The following is a 15,286-nucleotide window of genomic DNA, read 5'->3' as shown; positions in this document are numbered from 1 at the left end:
TATTTCCCACATTTGTTTTAAAAAAACCATTATTTAGATATATTTTGTATATAATAAAATATACATGCTAAAAATATTGTATGCAATTCAAAGATCTTTACTAAATTTAACCAGCAGTTCAACCATTACCATAAATCGGTTTTAGAGTATTTCTGCACTCCGATAAGATCACTCATTTGGCATCCACCATCACAGGCAATCTCTATTCCTGTCTGTCTCTATCACTAATTTCTACTCTAATCTTTATTATTTCCTTCCTTCTGCTTGTCTTCAGTTAGCTTTGTTATTCTTTTTAAAGACAGACACTTAAGGATACACAATTCTCTATAAACATTGCTTTGGCTGATACCACAAATTGTGATACGATGTGTTTCCGTCTTCATTCAGTTTAAAATCCTTTTACATTTCCTTTGTTATTTCTTCTTTAACTAATGGGTTATTTAGTAATGTGTCTTGTAATTTCCAAATACTTGCAGATATCTCAAAGTAACTACTGTTGATTTTTAATTTAATTCCATTGTGGTCAGAAAACTGTTTTGTATGTCTTCAATCATTTTAAATTTATTGACAGAAAACTGTTTTGTATGTTTTCAATCATTTTAAATTTATTGACTTTTTTTCAGTCTTAAGTATGGTCTCCCCTGGAGACTGTTTTAACACTTGCTTGAGAAGAATGTGCATTCTTCTACTGTTGGCTGAAGTGATCTTTGGATGTCTGTTATGTCAGATTCACAATGTTATTCAAGTGTTCTAAAACTTTGCCAATTTTCTGTCCAGTTTTTCTATGAAATATCAAAAGTGGAGTATTTTTCAACAACTTCAGTCAAATTACCTGTTTTTCCCTTAAATACCGCAGATTTTCTTTTCATATATCTACAAAAAGTTTGTTTTGAGGTGTGTTGATAATTGATGTATCTTTTCACTATTGATTCTTTTACCATTATAAAATGTCTTTGTTTCTAGTACCGATTTCTACTCTAAGTGTATTCTGTTTGACCTAAATATAGCCATTCTACCATTTTTGTTGACTACTACTTACATGGTATATCTTTTTCCATCCTGTTACTTTAACCTATTTGTGTCTATGAATCTAAAGTCTATCTCCTGTAGACAGCATAAAGTTGGATTCTAATTTGTTTTTTGTAAACCCATTCTGCTAATCCCTGAATGTTACAACGTTCAACATACTTACATTTAATATAATTATTAATAGGTTGCACATCTGAAATCAAAAAACCCCAAATCCTTGCTTTTGGAGTGCCAACATTTCAATCAAAGCTCCAAATACTTCTTCATTGGAGCATTTCAGATTTTGGATTTGAGATGCTGAACAGTAAGTACAATAATACATACTTAACAATGGAGATACATTCTGAGAAATGTATCATTCAGCAATTTCGTCATTGTGTGAGCATACAGTGTACTTTCACAAACCTAGATGGTATAGACTACTACACACTTAGGTTATATGGAATAGCCTATTGCGCTCCTAGGCTACAAGCCTATGTATCACGTTACTGTACTGAATGCTGTAGGAAACTGTAACAATGGTAAATATTTATGTATCTAAATATAGAAAAGCTACAGTAAAAATAAGATATAAAAGGTAAAAAATGGTACACACTCATACAGGGGACTTAGCATGAATGGAGTTTGCAGGACTGAAAATTGTTTTGGGTGAGTTAGTGAGTGGTAAATGAACATGAAGGCCTAAGACGTTAACAGTATACCTAGGCTACACTAAATTTACTGTAAAAAAGTGTTCTTCCTTCAGTAATAAATTAACCTTACCTTATTGTAATTTTTTAACTTTATAAACTTAAAAATTTTTTAAAGCTTTCTGACTCTTGTAATAACGCTTAGCTTAAAACACATACATTGTACAGCTGTACAAAAGTATTTCCTTTTTACATACCCTTATAAGTTAAAAAATTAAAATAGGAAAAAGCTTTTTAAACTTTTTTGTTAAAAACTAAGAAAATTAGCCTAGGTCTACACAGGGTCAGGATAATCAATATCACTGTTTTCACCTCCACATTTTGTCCCCTTGAAAAGTCTTCAAGGGTAACGATATGCAAAGAGTTGTCATCTTCTCTGATAACAGTGCCTTTTTCTGGAATGTCTCCTGAAGGGCCTGCCTGAGGCTGTTGTATAATAACTTAAAAAAACAAGTGTAAGAAGTACAGTCTATAATAATGGTAAAAAGTAAATAATAAACAAGTATATAGTTATTTATTATCTTTATCAAGTATTGTGTAGTATACGTAATTGTATGTGCTAGACTTTTTGAACATTTTTTAATTTTTTGAGTATATAGTTGGTATATACACTTACATGGAACATCAGATGTTTTGATACAGGCATGCAATGCATAATAATCACATCATGGAGAATGGCGTATCTACCTCAAGCATTTATCCTTTGTGTTACCATCTAATTATACACTTTCAGTTATTTAAAAACGTACAATTAATTATTGACTACAGTCACCTCGTTATGCTACCAAATACTAGGTCCTACTCATTCTGTGTATTTTTTGTAGCCATTAACCACCTCTACTTCCCCCAACAGCCCAACTACCCTTCCCAGACTCTGGTAACCATCCTTCTACTCTCTATGTCCATGAGTTCATTTTTAGATCCCACAAACAAGTGAGAATCCATGATATTTGTCTTTCTATGCCAGGGCTTATTTCACTTTACATAATGATCTCCAGTTCCATCCATGTTGTTGTAAATGACAGAATCTCATTCTTTTTTTTAAATGGCTGATTAGTACTCCATTGTGTATATGTACCACATTTCCCTTATTCATTCATCTGTTGATGGATACAAAGTTTGCTTCTAAATCTTGGCTACTGCGAACAGTGCTGCAAAAAACATGAGAATGCAGATAGCTCTTTCATACAGAAGTTGCCTTTCTGTTTGGTATATACCCAGCAGTGGGACTGCTGGGTAATATGGTAGCTCTAGTTTTAATTTTTTAGGAATCTCCAAACCATTCTTCATAGTGGTTGTACCAATTTACATTCCCACCAACACTGTACAAGGGTTCCCTTTTCTCCACATCCTCACCAGCATTTGTTTACTGCCTAACTTTTGGATAAAAGTCATTTTAACTGGGGTGAGATAATATCTCATTGTAGCCATGATTTGCATTTGTGATGATCAATGATGTTGAGCACTTTTACATATACCAGTTTGCCATTTATATGTCTTCTTTTGAGAAATGTCTATTCAAATCTTTTATCCATTTTTAAATGGATTATTAGATTTTTTTTTTTCCTGCAGAATTGTCTAAGCTCCTTATATATTCTGGTTATTAATCACTTGTCAGATGAGTAGTTTGCAAATATTTTCTCCCATTCTGTGGGTTGTCTGCACTTTGTTGACTGTTTCCTTTGCTGTGCAGAAGCTTTTTACTTGATATGATCCCATTTGACCATTTTTGCTTTGGCTGCTTGTGGGATATTACTAAAGAAATTTTTGCTTAGACCAAAGTATTGGAGATTTCCCCCAGTGTTTTCTTGTAGTAGTTTTGTAGTTTGAAGTCTTAGATTTGTCTTTAATTCATTGTGACTTGATTTTCATATATGGTGACAGACAGAGGTCTAGTTCCATTCTTCTGCAAATGGATATCCAGTTTTCCCATTGGCATTTATTGAAAAGACTGTCTTTTCTCCAGTGTATGTTCTTGGCAACTTTGTCAAAAATGAGTTCACTGTAGGTGTGCTATACTTTTATTTAACTGGTAGTATAGAATTGTTTACACTAGTATCACTGCAAACATGTGAGTAATGTCTGCACTATGAAATTATAATGGCTATGACAACATTAGAAGTTTAAAATTTTTTACCTCCATTTTAATCTTATGGGACCACTGTCATATATGTGGTCTCTCACTGATTGAAATGTCATTATACACTGCATGACTCTACAACGTAAATATTCAAAAAAAAATGAAATCCAAAACACGTCTGGTCCTCAGCATTTTGGAAAAAGGGTTCTCAACCTGTATATGGTAGAACTTTTACATGCAATGTTGCTATTTTTTTTTTGTTATGTCATTTGCTCTTTTATGCCTCCATTATTACCTTACTTTGTGTTATACAGATATTTTCTAGTGTATCATTTTAGTTTTAGTATATTGTAAAAGTTATTTTTCAGAGTGGTTTTTCTGGGGATTATAATTGGCATGTTAAATTAAAATAACCTAGTTCAGATGATCACTAATTTAATTTCAATACTATGTCAAAATTCTGCTGCAATATATAGCTCCATCTCCTTTCCTCCCCATCCTTTGAAACATTGTGGCCATACATATTACACCTTTCTAGGTTATATGTTCATCAACAGTTTTAGAATTACTATTTTAGTCAATTGTCTTTCAAACCCTTTCCAGTTTAGAAAAAAGAAAGTGCAGCTCGCTGCCAAAGCGCATTTAATTTTACATGAACACTCTTCAAGGCTACTGCAAATCTGACTGATTTTTAGTGTGAAAATAAAATATAAAACTCTTCTTGGGAGTTATTTCTAAAGAGAATTAACATCAGAATTGTCTGAATCATCAGAAACATCTATTTCAAAAAAACTGGATTCATCAAATGAACCTCTAGCCAGCAAGTATTTGAGTACAATGTTAACATCATGCATAAGAATGCTATGTTTTCTAAGGATTTGACATTTTCAGCTATTGAGTATAGTAATTCTGTCAAATTTTCTCGATTTTCATTTCCGTAAATGGAAATACCACTACTAAAAACAGAATGCTATGGATAGAATGATGTCTTTTGTTTCCAAAGTTGATATACTAGAGTGATGTAAAAATAATAATAAAAGCGAGATATTTCATGGCAAAGTTATCTCAGGGTAAACAACTGCAGCCGCAAGTGCCGCCAGCAAGTATTCTCAGGACAAATGAGTAAAGCGTTAAATCAGAATAAAAATTCTTTACAAAAAAATTCATCTAAACTATCTTTTTATATACCAATATGATTATCTTAACCAGTTCTCTTTAGTACTTTGTGGACTTACATTACAGTCTAGTATCCCTTTATTTCAGCCTGCAGAACTCTCCCTGGTATTTCTTATAGGGTAGGTCTCCTGACAAAGAACTCACTCAGTTTATCTGGGAATATCTTAATTTCACCTTCATTTTTGATGAATAGTTTTGCTGAATATAAAATTCCTTATTGACAATCTTTTCCTTTCAATACTTTAAACATATCCTACTGCCTGCTGGCAGTCACGATTTCTGATGAGAAGTCATCAGAAATGTTAACGTTAATCTTAATGAGGATCCCTGGTACTTGCTGAGCGACTTTTTGATTGCCATTTCCAAGATTCTCTTCCTGCCTTTCAAGAGTTTCAATATGATGAGTTTAGGTGTACATCTTACCTACTTGGGGTTTACTGAGCTTTTTGGATGTGTGGACTGATGTTTTCCATCCAATTTGGAAAAATACTGGCCATCATTTCTTCAAATATTTTCTACCTTTTTCTTTCTCTCTCCTCATCTTTTGGAAATCTACAAATGTTGGCATGGTTGATGGTGTCTCCAGGTTTCTGAAGTTCATTTTTTCTTTGATTCTTTTTTCTTTGTATTCTTTACAATGGATAATCACAACTGACCTATCTCCAAGTTTACTGATTCTTTCTTTTGACAGGTCAAATTTTCTCATGAACCTCTCTAATGAATTTTTCATGTTTAGTTATGACACTTTCAACAACAGAATTTTTATTTCTTTTTGCTAATATTCTCTATTTGATAAAGTGTATTTGTCATATTTTCCTTTAACTCTTTGTGGTTTAATTACCTTTTTTGAGTATATTTTTAATAGGTAATTTAAAGTCTCTGTTTAATAAGCCCTATAGCTAGGATAATTTCTACTAAGAATTTTTCTTCTTTGTGTATACCTTTTTTTATTGAAAAGCAGACATTTTGGAAAATATTACGTGGCAATTGTGGACTCAGTTCTTCCTCCTGGTTTTCTTCCAGCTCAGCTTTTTGCTACTGGTGGTGTGGCTGTTTGTGGTTTAATGACTTCCCTGGGACTAAATCTGTTCAGCCTATAATTCCTACTGCATGGAGCCACTGACATCTTTAATGAGTTTTTTATTTATTTTTGTTTTTATTTTTAAGTCCAGCTGAGTAGAAGTTGTTCCTGGGTCAGCAACACTTAGTAGTAACAAGATTTCCTTAAATGCTTTGTACCATTATGTCTTCTACCCTTTGCCAAGGGGATCTGTGTGTATGTTGTGGAATGCTTTCAAAGCTTAAATCTGCCTTAGCCTTCACTTCCTGCTTACACAGAGCTCATGGTCAACCAGAGGTGAAGACTGGGGCTCTCTGCAGTTTTTCCTGGATATGCACACTACACCTGGCACATGTGCATAGCATTCTACAACTAGGTACATGTCAGAGCTTCTTGACCCCCACCTTTGGCTGTTTTGTTGTCCAGATCTTTGTTTTCAATTTTTAGCTGTGCCTTGATTGCCCTACTGGTACTAGAGTCTGACACAGCTGTGATACTGCATCTGATTATTTTCAACAATACTGTGGGTATTGACAGGTATTTTCCCATGGAGATTTTGAGTTGGGTCAAATAGTAACAATATTCTAATATTTCACAATTCAAAAACATTTTAATACGTAATTTCTCAAGTTATTTCATAAGGTGAGAATAATTTGGTATTATAAAAATAACATAGTACCGTATAACAATATACTAACGTATTCTCACGTTAATACAAAAGGGGTGTAATATGTAAAAGGCATATAAGTAAGGTTAAATTATGTCCTTGGGTACTGCACAAAAGTTTTACAGTAGCTAAAAACTGTGTACTGCACAAAGGTTTTTACAGTGAGTAATCAAATGACAGATGTTTCTATAGACGTGACAACTTCAAAAGAAACTGTATTGGAGTACTCATAACCAGTTTGGTATGTTGAGTGGTGACTTATTTTCAGCAAAATTATACCAGTTAATCTGATTATTGTTATTGTTATGCCATCATATTGTTATTTTGAATTTTCTTGATTTTATATATTGCATTTATTAATAATTAGAATTTGTTCTGAGTTACAGTTACTTAGGAGATAGGGGCATATGAAGATGGTCTACAGCTTCATATCTGTATATATACTGTAATAACATTATGATGTTAAGTTATAAGTTTAGGTTACTGGCGGGGGGGGGGGGTCCGCAATAATTTTCTTTCCTTTATAAAGGAGGGTATGTCTTTATATTTCTGAAGCATTGCCATAATGAAAAAGTATGCTTAATAATGAGGAATTAGGGTACAGTCAATTTCTGTTTTTCCTTTTCCCTTTTTAGCTTTGAAAAAAACATCCAGTCTGCAACGAAGTTGAAAGAACAGCACATTGAATAACCTTGTACCATTTATTCTAGACTCACCAACTGTAAATGTTTCACCATATTTGCTTTACCCACACCCCAAACACACACCGCCTCTTGTCTCTCTCTCTCTCTGCCCCCTGTACCGCTGAGCCACTTTAATTTTCAAACATCAGGATATTTGACTTTTAAAAACTTCAGCCTCTACCTTCTACAAACAAAATCTTTCCTATGTACACAATATAATTATATCACACTCAAGAAAATTAATATTGATATAATATACAATGCATCCTATATTCAGATTATCTCCCAACTGTTTAGAAAAGGGCCTGAATATTTATTAAGTTTTTACTAATGGGTCACTCATTGTATTTAGTTGCCATGTCTTTGGCCTATTATATAAAACATTTCATAATACTGTTATATTTGAAGCACTCAGGACAGCTGTTTTGCACAATGTTCCACACATCTGAATTTGTCTAAATGTTTTCTTATTATGTTCAAATTAAATGTTTTTGGCACAAATACTATAAAGGTGATGGTCCTTTCTATCACATCAAAAGAAGAGGCACATGTTTGTTCCAATGGTGATGCCAAATTTGATTACTTAAATGACCTTCTGGCCTTTTCAGAATAAAAGGAATCTGTCTCTCTTATTTCAGTTGTTAAGCCAAATGATGTTACTTCCACAGCCATTAAGAAGAAAACAAATACATCTTATTTTTTACGCAGCTAAATGTCAAATGTCAGTAACAAAAACCATACAAACACTTTAAGCCAACAAGATTAATTAATACTTGACTCTTCATAGAAAATCAATGCTAAATGACAAGGTGATATCAATAATATCACCATTTATAGAAATACAATTGTCTATGTCAACATTTCCTCAGTGGTGGTAGGAGCCTGAGGACAGATTAAAGTACATTTTTAAGGCTAATTTTTAATTGTGGGGAACAGTAAAAAGAGAACTTTAATCTTTCTTAATATTCCCCCTTTAAACATGCTTTCTAATTAAAACAGATTTTAGTTTATCTCAGTTTTAGTTGATATCTCAAAGTTTTTGTTGGTGTGGAAAACAAAATAATGTGGTGGCAGTAATTCAAAACCTATACTTTATAAAATTAGAATCATGCTGTCCAGTACAGTAGTCACTAGCCACATGTGGTTATTTAAGTTATATAAAATTAAACTAAAACTTAATTTCTCAGTAAAACCAGCTACATTTCAAGTGCTCAACAGCTAAATGTAGCTAGAGCTATTACTGCAGTTCTATTTGACAGTTTTGATAGAAAATAACTAAACCAATGAATAATCTACAAATATGTATGGTGTAGTTAAGTAGAAATTCCATTTCTATTAAAGGGAGGAGAGTAACCGAAATAGAAGAATAAACTCTAAGTACTTAAGATGGTTATGTTCACATTCACTAATTATGTGAGTTAATCTTCCCTTTCTTACTTTTTTCTCATTAATGTACTCCATAAACCAGAGAGTATGCTTATCATACCATCTTAACAATCAAATCAATCTTTCTAGACAATGTGAGATTCAAATTGTCCAATTACTCAAAATGTGAGCTTCAAAATAGTAACTGTTTTATGGCTAGAGGGAATTTAGAAATATAACACACATAGACATTTATTATAATGCATTTATATACAGTCACATGCTAGATAATGACATTTCATGATGATATATGATGGCAGTCCCATAAGATTATAATAGAGCTGACAAGTTCCTATCACCTAGAGACTTTGTAGCTATTAGTAACTTTGTACACATTATTCTAAGTTTTTGGTCATTCTGGTGTACACAAACCTATTGCATTGACAATAAAATAAAAATATAGCACATACAATTACGTACAGTACACAATATATGATAATAAACAACTGTGTTACTGGCTTATGTATTTACTGTACTTTTTAATCATTATTTTAGAGTGTACTCCTTCTATTAATTAAAAAAAAAACAAACTGTAATACAACCTCAGGAAGCTGGGCACAGTGGTGTGTGCTTGTATCCCAGCAACTTGGGAGGTTGAGGCAGGAGGACTGCTTGAGCCCAAGAGTTTGAAGCTGCAGTGTGTTAACACTGTGCCTACGAATAGCCACTGTACTTCAGCCTGAGCCATAGGTTGGAGAACAGTGGTGCAATAATGGCTCATTGCAGTCTCGACTTCCTGGGCTCAGGTGAATTTCCCACCTCAGCCTTCCAGGTAGCTGGGACTACAGGTGTGCACCACCATGCTCCACTAAGTTTTTGTGGAGCTGGGGTTTCACCACGTGACTTGGCTGATCTTGAACTCCTGAGCTCAAGTGATCCACTCACCTTGGCCTCCCAAAGTGCTGGGATTATAGATGTAAGCCACTGCGCCCAGCCAAGCTAAGTGTTATTACAAAAGAGTCAAAAAGCTTAAGTTTTAAAGTTAATGAAGTAAAAAAATTACATTAAGCTAAGGTTAATTTATTACTAAACAAAGAACTATTAAAAAATAAATTTAGTATAGCCTAAGTATACGGTAATGACCTAGGTCTTCATATTCACTCACCACTCATTAACTCACCACAAACAACTTCCAATTCTGCAAGCACCATTCATGGTAAGTGCTCTATAAAGGTGTACCATTTTTTTTTTAACCTTATATTGTATTCTTACTGTAGCTTTTTAATATTTAGATACACGAATACTTACCATTGTGCTATAATTGGCTACGGCTTTCAGTACAGTAGCAAGCTATACAGGTCTGTAGCCTAGGAGTAATAGGCTATACTATATCTTAGGTATGCAGTAGGTTTGCGTAAGTATACTCTGTGATGTTTCCATAATGACAAAATCTAATGACACATTTCTCAGAATGCATCCCCATCCTTGAGCAACACGTGATTGCATTATGTAGTCCCTAGGTATCCTCAGGGGAACTGGTTTCAAATCCCCATGCCCTCCATACCAAAATCCATGGATGCTCATGTTTCTTTTACAAAATGACCATAGTATATGCTTATAACTTCCACACCTCCTCCCATATACTTTAAATCATCTCTAGATTACTTATAACACCTAATACAACATAAATGTTGTATGTAAATAATTGTTATACTGTATTTCCAAAATTTATGTTATTTTTTATTGTCATATTAATACTTTTCTAAATGTTTTCTACCCAAGGTTGGCTAAATCAGCAGATGCCCAAGGGTACAGAGGGCTGAGTATGTAACTCATCCCAAAAATATATGATTACAGTAAGAAAAGAAAATAGAGTTCAGAAATTTGCTTAGCTAAGGGGAAAAACACAAGATGATGATGGGTTCTAAAATAAGAGATAATTGGAATATAATCTTGTAATTTAAAATTTTCCATTTGCTGTTTGTGGTATCTTATTTGGTCTTAATGAATCATTATAAAGAATATAAAGGATTTAAGTTTCATTTAATGAGCAAACCTACTTGGTTCTCCTTCCTGCTGCAGTTTTTCTCTTTGTATAATTTCTCATTTCTGTTACATTAGACTACCATAAATAAATTATTTCATTATAATTCTCTTTGGACTGAAATGATTTACAAAGACTACAAACATATTTCAACTCACCATATAATATGTGAAAAGTCAAAATTAGACACAGAATTTTAACTGAAGTATGAGAAAATGTTTCATATATTATTTATACAAAAGGACCTTTAAAAGGACCTTTTATAGCTGGTATACTTATAACTTTACTATTACTAACATAGTGTTTTACTTTGAAAGCAGTGCTGGCAGAAAAAATTAAAGTTCCAGACTTATTTAAATACACGCACATGTAAAACTATCAAGGTCATTCTAGGAAAGTACCTGCGGCTTTTTTAGTTAAGACACTGCCAAAAGTATATATGTTTTATAGCTGTATGAAAGATTACTCAGCCCAATTTTATAATCATTGATTAAGAGTTCATTCCAATAAGTGCTCTTTTAATTTTGGGGTGGGAACACTGATTAATTATATGAAGCTATTTCTCCATTCCCTCAAGATATACAAAGTATTTGTATTTTATCTTCATGTTTTCGGTGGGGAATAAAGGGTACACAATGAACTTTCATTTGCAGAAAGCAAGCAGAATTTGATTTGAGGTGAAAATAGAGAACAGAAGAAAACAGAAAGTAAGAGAATACATCTGACTACTGAGATCAAGTGGGAAGCTGTGCTTACATTTGAAAGGCTGCTTTACAGACTTCTGCTCCCGGACCCCACCCAACCAATTTCTACACAACCATCAGTGTGTCAAGCACTGTCTACTCTCATCAATGCAAGTTCAGAGAAAGTGATTCTGGGTGCTAAATTAGCTACTTAATCATTTATTATTTCAACAGCACAAGTTATGCTGCCTAGTTGCAATCTTTATCTCTATTAAATGGAAGTCATTCACTTATTTGAAAACTATTCTAATTATCTGTTAGAAGTCATTACCCTCAAAACAGGTGGTTACATTCTGTAATTACCTTTCTTTAAGGCTATATGGATATTTAAAAAACAAAACTATCTGCTAAAGACTGAGTTTCATATTAAAATACATGTTTTTTTAAGAATTAAAATCTAAGGGTCCTAAATGAAACTTCACCTTACTTACCACTCTCTGAATTTAAGAAGCTTACAACCTGAAATCAAAACTCTATGTTGGCTTTGTATTCCAAAAACTTTTGCAAAAAAATTAGGCAAAAAACAATGTGTGTGTATGTATACATACATATATATGTACACTATACGTATATACACACTATATTAGTACTAATATATGTCTATTAGTACTAATATTTTCAATACACATATTTATTGAAAATCTATTACGCGCAGCTGTAAGGGACATCGTGGGGGATACAATAACGAACAAGAAAAGTCCCTGCTTTTCTGTGTGCTTACATTCAAGTATTAAAGTCAGACAAAAACAATTATGTAATAAATAAAATATAGATCAAGTGATAACAATGAGACAAAGAGGAAAGGTAATGATTGGGCGAATCTCCTTGACAGAGGGTTTTCAATAGGCTTCTTTGAGGACATGATGTTTAAGATGAGACTGAAGAGTGTGCACTGGCTGTGGTAAGAGCCAGGGGAAGAATGTCTAAAGCAGCGAAGCAGCACAGTGAGAGCAGCATGAAATAATGTAGTATGAATCTAGAGAATTTTGAAAGAGACCAAAGCAGGAACGCAGGATAAATTTATCTGAAAGAGTATTATCCCTGCTGCTGTCTGCAGAACAAACTGAAGGGAAACAAGTAGAGAAGAGCTGAGTATTCAGGCAAGAGGTTACTCCAGTGGTAAAGGTAATGTAACCAAATGCAGGTCCGAATGGTTGCAGCTTGCAGAGTCCAATTAACAAGGACGAGGTCTGGTAGCAAGACAGACACTTTATTAACCAAAACTAAAGGGAAGGGGTCAGATTCCTATCCAAAATAACCACTTCAATTTTTGAGGGGAAGGCAGGGGTTTAAAAAGGGAAAGCTTGATAAGGAAGACATACAATAATTGAGCTGAGTACAATGTGTGCCTCAAGGTTATATCTTGATAACCAAGGAGGAAAAAAAATGTTTAAATGAATTTTGAAGTTAAGCTGCCTGGTTACAGTAATGGCTTGAAATAGAGATAACTCGATTCCTGCCTAAGCTGGATATGACTGCAGGGAGAGCAACAAAGAGAAGAGAAGGATGGAAGAAATAGAGGAGTGGTCAATTATATTAAATAGTAATGAAAAAGAACAGACTAGATCAATTAATTTAGTAATATGGAGGTAATTTGGTGATGATGACAAGAACACTTTAAGTGGAATTATGGTGGCAGAAGCCTTGGTGAAGTGGGCTACAATGTGACTGGTAGAAGAGGAGCCAGAAAAAGGAAAATTCTTCTGTAATATGATTTTTTAAAAAAGAGGATGACATTTAGTAAGTAGAACACACATGATTCAATTTAATGTGAAGAATGAGATACGTGGCTTGGACCACTGCATCAACAGGAAAATTAACAAAAAAGAAGATAAAGTAATGGGTTTGCAAAGGAAAAATTGAGTTCTGGATGTTAAGTTTGAGGTGGCAATGAATACTGAGGTAGGAATTTCCAGTAAGTAGAATAGAAATGTCTGGAGTTTTTTTTAGCTAAGAGTGGAATTGAGATAACTATTCAGGAGTCTGCTATTTAAACAGAATAACTAAATGGATAAAATAACCCATGGGGAATTTAGAGAGTGACAAGAGAACAGAGTATCAAAGAATACCAACATTTCAAAGAAAAGACAACTGAGAACTATAGATGAGAGAGGTGAAAAAAAACCAGAGGGTGTTGTTTTAGAATCCAAACGAGGAAAGTTTTTCCAGAAGTGAGTGGTCAACAATGTTGACTACTACTGAGAGATCAAATAAAATAAGGGCTTGAATTTAGTGATATGAGGCTGCTACTGATCTTAGTGAGAAGAATTTCTATGTAAGGGTAGGAGCAGAAATCAGACTTCAGAGGAATGAGAAGCTGGAGTTAAGGAGGAGCTCTTTCTTCTCTTTCTCTGTCTCTCTCTTTCCCTCCCTCTCTGAGTTAGGGGAAACTGCACGTTTAAAATGCAGATGGAACAGAGATGTCAGGTACATGTAATTCTATTTCCATTCAAAAACTATTTTGTATAGAATTTGTAATACACTTTTTTTGTGTTTACATATCCATTTTTTGAATGACTCTTTTTTTAAAAAAAAATTACATGTAACTATCAATCCAGGTGATAAAACAAAGGTAAATAAACAAAAAAATTTATCTACTTAAATCAGCATTCATTGTTTCATTGTTTTATCTGAAATAAACAGAAAGAAACTGCCAGTCTAGCAACACATTAGGTAAATGTTTAAGGGGTGTATCAATTCCTAACATCTTAAGTGTTGAAGATAATCAAAAGTGTGTACTAACTCTTTATTTCTGTAAATACTACAGAATAATTTCTAGTACAACAAATAATTTTCCTGTAGGATTACTGTAAAAAACAAAAAACAGAACCACAGACATTTCCACCACTGATAAGGCAATCATCAATACGTGAAATAGATAAAGGAATATCTTATTAAATGTTTAATGAATATTTCACTACCTTTAGTAAAGAAAGTATAAAATGACTATTATTAATGAGGCAACGTTTTAAAATATAGATTGGGACACAATCAGTCTAGACTGTGTTCCAAAAAGCAATAAGACATAAAGGAAGAAGACTCATATGTAATACGGCCAATCAGACATCAAACTGAATTTCAAAAATCCTGAATTCTATCTTTAGGCTTCTCAGATGCTTGAGAGTTTATAAAAGTCCTCAATGCCCTAGCTTTTGGATACTGTGACAGGACTGGGGTGGGAAGAAAAGTTGGGAAAATCCCTGCTAGGTTTTTCTTAGGCGGGAAATAAATTTTGACCATTTAAACATACACAGGGTCCACTGGTTACTAATATTTATCTCATACAGATATCATTACTTTTTTTTTTATTTATTTTTTTGAGACAGAGTCTTGCTCTGTCATCCAGGCTAAAGTGCAGTGGTGCGATCATGGCTCACTGCAACCTCCGCCTCCTGGGTTCAAGCTATTGTCAGGCCTCAGCCACCCAAGTAGCTGGGACCACAGGCATGCGCCACCACACCTGGTTAATTTTTATATTTTTAGTAGAGATGAAGTTTCGACATGTTGGCCAGGCTGGGCTCGAACTCCTAACCTCAAGTGATCTGCCCACCTCGGCCTCCCAAAGTGCTGGGATTACAGGTGTGAGCCACTGTGCCCAGCCTCATTATTAATTTTAATAGCAATACTTAAACCATTTTTTACTTCCTTTAAGCCTTTGATGGTATCTCACCATACCGTTTTAGAGAACTGAAAGAAAGCTACTCTTTGACAGAAGAGAGAGCAAGCTAAGTATCCGTTACACAAACACAT

The 15,286-nt window shown here is 33.8% G+C and overlaps 1 protein-coding gene across 10 annotated transcripts in view; it reads right to left on the bottom strand.

Moving 5' to 3' along the window:
- COP1 (COP1 E3 ubiquitin ligase) overlaps positions 1–15,286 on the bottom strand; it is a 263,125-nt gene that overhangs the window by 55,915 nt on the left and 191,924 nt on the right. The window lies entirely within an intron of this gene.

The sequence above is a fragment of the Pongo abelii genome, chromosome 1, assembly GCF_028885655.2.
Source record: "Pongo abelii isolate AG06213 chromosome 1, NHGRI_mPonAbe1-v2.0_pri, whole genome shotgun sequence".
Taxonomy (NCBI): domain Eukaryota; kingdom Metazoa; phylum Chordata; class Mammalia; order Primates; family Hominidae; genus Pongo; species Pongo abelii.
Note: the sequence above shows the minus strand (reverse complement) of the source record. Positions and strands in the feature narration are given on the sequence as shown.